Genomic DNA, 4,208 nt, shown 5'->3' with positions numbered 1-4,208 from the left:
CACAGCCATCATAATTGCTATCATCATCATCATCAGTCTCTGACTAGGTAAAACTCTTATCATTCTCATCATCCATAATAATCAGTTGTGATAATCTGGAAAGGTGCCCTTATGAAAAGTACTATTAAATATATGTATGTATATATATATATATATATATATATATATATATATATATATATATATATATATATATATATATATATATACACACATATACATATACAGTAGGTATATATATATATATATATATATATATATATATATATATATATATATATATATATATATATATATATATGTGTGTGTGTGTGTGTGTATATGTGTGTGTACACATATATAAAATTGAAACAGGCAACACCAAAGGCCAGCAGAGAAAACTGTAATTTTCATTCATAATGACATTCATAAAGACATAAAGACATTCATAAAGACATACACAAGTACAAGATACAAACAAAAACATAATTACAACAGTGTTACTCACATATATTAGTGAGTGTTTAATCATTACCTTGTTTGTTCAATTATTACATTGAGAAAGGTCCTCATAAGTGATGTGATTTCCATGCTTGAAAATTGTTACGAAAATTTTCAAGTGAAACTATTCGGCTTATCCTATAATATATTTTATTTCCTAAAAGAGTGTGGGATTATAGAAAATATTCCGTAAAATAATGGAGAATTAAACCAATATTATTCAAATTAATAGTAGAAATTAAATATGCTTCTAAAACTAAATAAAAAAGTATACAGTAAGTAATGTTTACATTGGAGACCTATACTCACGTGCGTGTATTTACATCCAGCTGTCAAAACGAGTCTAGGACGCTCAAAGAAAAAAAAAACAAGGAAAACATTTTGGCGTGGTTTTGCTTTTGTAGTAGTTATCCTGCATTACACTTTGGCAGGTAATATGTTTAAACTGATACTGAGTCACAATAAACGCTCACAATACAAATTTCACATAGACAACAAAAACAGTACAGCAACACAAACGTTTTGGCAAAAATGTCGTCATTGTAGACAAAATCTTTTGAATGAAATCCCGTTGTTCACTGCATTGCCAAACATTTTTCCTTCATTACAAAACGCACAGAACATTCAAGAATTAGAGGAAGCCATTATATCAATAAATATTGGCATATAAATCTGAAATATAACGTAAAATATGTAACTAATAAGTTCGTGTCACACAACAGCAAACTTGCCGCCGAAAGCAACCACATTGGTTGCTACATTATGACGTGGAATCAGTGAACCAATGGGAAGGAAGCATTGTTGGGACGGATCCATGCCACCAAAATTGTCTAGTGGGGACGTGAGAGCGGGGAATTTGAACAGAGGATTAGTGAGCCACGATCGTGGCCTCAAGGGGTCTAGCGGTAAAGCCACGATCATGACCTCACGGAGTTTGTCCAACTATTGTAGGATTAAGTAATGTTTGGGAATTATATGTCTGACTTCATCTATTTAGATATGTTATCATTCCGTGCCGTTATATGAAATTTTAATCAAAAAAATTTTTATTTTACGTACTTCAGCTACGGAATCTTATGTAATATTGTTAAAAGACATACTGTATGACACACGCTAGGGATTACATCGTGTTTCCCTGCGGTTGGAAGTTGTAATAAGACTCTTGACTAGATATTATTAGTTTTTTTATGTTGTGAGAGGAGTTGGTCGGAGTTGGCTGAGAGAGTAACCTCGCAAGCGGTGATAGTCCCCTACTTCCATACTGCCAAGGTGACATCCTTATTCTGTTAGAGCCATACCCACCACGCTCAGAGAATGCTTCACTAAAAGTTTACAGAGTGAAATTAGTCTATATATAAGATCCTAGCAATGCATAGGCGACAGAAGATATACAGCCCGACCCTCAGAAGAGCAATCGTCCCACAGTCCTCTCACCAGTATCTATTCAGCAACTATGTATCTCCATTTCAACATGCATAGTGTTTTCTAGTCAACGTGCATAGTTTTTTCTGTCAAATGTGAATTGTGTTTGTTTAAAAATGGGAATTTCTGTTCTTTAAGATGAGAGAAGTGCTGTGTATAAGTGAGTACAGCTATATTATAAAGATTTATTGTGTTTTTTGACTGGCTCTGTGAGATTATATTCAATAGTGAAGTGTGTTTATATTTGCCTAACCATTCGGTAACCGGGTGTGAGCCTGAGAACATGAGAGTGACAGTTATGTATATGTAAGTGTAAAATTAATTTATTTTCCAGCGTTAAAGTACCAACTTTTTTCACAATTATAAAAAAATTAATATTATCATAAATTAATTTCTTGTAAAACAAGTGATGGTATATTTTTTTTCAAAGTATTACTTTGTTTTACTGTAAGGTCTAGTTCAGATTCAATATTTTGAGTGATTTTTTTAGGGGGGTTTAGTCCTTTTATTTTGATTTTCTTTATAAAATATATTTATTTTTGTAAAGAGTGTAATATTTCGATCACTAATAATTAATTTCAGTGCTTTGCTCGTATCCCTTGACTAAGAACCGAAGTAAGAGGTTGATTTAAGGACAGTTCCCGTGAAAAGTAAAATAATCACCCAATTTTGTTTTGAGTGTAAAATAAAGAGACCTTTAGATATTCACTGTTCATATATATTTTTGTCTGGGTGTTGTGTATTATTTTAAGAACTTAGAGGTTATCTTTTGTGTATCAAATTATGTGATATTAAGCAGGTGGGTTGGAGAGCAGGGGAATTCATGTAATTAGTTGTTGTCAATGTATGTTTTTGGTACCCAGATCAAGGATCGAGCGAGTGTGTTTTAAATATTGGTGATTATAGGGCCATGTTTTGATTAAAGGATTTACCAGTCTAGTGTTGATAGGATTCTGTGTACTGTTAGCATATATTTTTTAAAATGGTATAATTTTTTTATGATAACAAAAATGTCTTAATTAGATTTACAGGAATTTTAGGAAAACCCAATTGTTCAGGAATTTTGGGCCGCTTATGTAAGTGGCTCTCTATTTTAATGGCATTTGGTGGTCATGTAAGTGGCGGAATGATTGAAGTCCAAACCAAGATTTTAGCCTTAAAAGAGTTGATAAACCCAGGAAAGTTGCATAAATATGATATTGCAGTGGCTCATGACCCTTTTGAGAAGGCTGAAGCAAAATTCGTAGAGAAACAAGTATCATAAGACACACAAGCTGAAGGAATGAAAGCAAAAACGAATGTGGAGGCTGATATTAGACAAATTTCAGCAGAAGAGAATTTGATCAAGTTGAAGATGATGGCCAAAAAAGGAAGAAATAGAGAGAGAGAGAACAGGCAATAAAAATTATAAGGTGAGAAGAAAGAGAGAAATAGGAAGACATGAGAGAAAAGAAGCAGAGCATGTAAGGGAAATAGAAGCAAGAGAAATAGCAAGACGAAAAAAAGAGAGAGAGAAGAGACGAGAAATTTTGCAAGATATGTAAGGGAGTTGAAATGAATGATCGTGTAAGGTCATCAACTAAGACAGGTATGTCCTGTGCTATGCCCGATCCTATGTTTGATTTGGCTAAGGTACAGAGGCCGATCAAAAAATTCATGGAACAGGCTCCCAACAAGTTCTTCAATCATTTTGAAACAGTCACTTTGACAATGGAATGGCCAGCAGATAAATGGCCTGTGTCATCGCAGACTGTCCTTATTGGAAAACGACGCAGTGCAGCATATCTTGCCTTATTTCACGACCAGAGGAAGAAGTATCAAGAAGTTAAGAGGAGTGTGCTGTAAGTGTATCAGATGACCCCTGAATACTATAAGGAAAGATTCCGATATTTGCGGAAGGCCGAAAAATAGTTTCCTGGATTATGGTTATAAGGTACGAGGATGTTTTAGGAGATAGATAGAGGCTACCTAAGTGAGAGAGATGACAAATTTAGAACTGATAGTGCTGAAACAATATTTACTAGGAATTACTGAACATATTTGAACATAATTGTGGGAGAGGGAGGTGAACAAACTTTATAGAGCCACTTAGTTCGGTGAAAATTATAATCTTATTAGTCATGACCCTCCTGTGGTATGAAGTTTCAATCGTCGTTTCGAATAAGGGTCAAGTATTGGCCGAACCATGAACATATGTTCAGTAATAACTAAGGGAAGAAATTCACTAGTTACAGCGGAAGTACCAATGATGCTATTCCAAAGCAGAATGTGATAGTATCACAGCAAAAATCATTGAATCTTCCTCC

General features: G+C 33.9%; 1 pseudogene; it reads right to left on the bottom strand.

The window, feature by feature from the left end:
• Positions 1–76, bottom strand: part of LOC137651614 (piggyBac transposable element-derived protein 4-like) — a 9,251-nt pseudogene extending 9,175 nt beyond the window's left edge.
• Positions 77–4,208: the final 4,132 nt, after the last annotated feature.

This window comes from Palaemon carinicauda, chromosome 13, assembly GCF_036898095.1.
Source record: "Palaemon carinicauda isolate YSFRI2023 chromosome 13, ASM3689809v2, whole genome shotgun sequence".
In the NCBI taxonomy this organism is placed as follows: Eukaryota; Metazoa; Arthropoda; class Malacostraca; order Decapoda; family Palaemonidae; genus Palaemon; species Palaemon carinicauda.
This window is presented reverse-complemented; position numbering and strand designations above follow the sequence as displayed.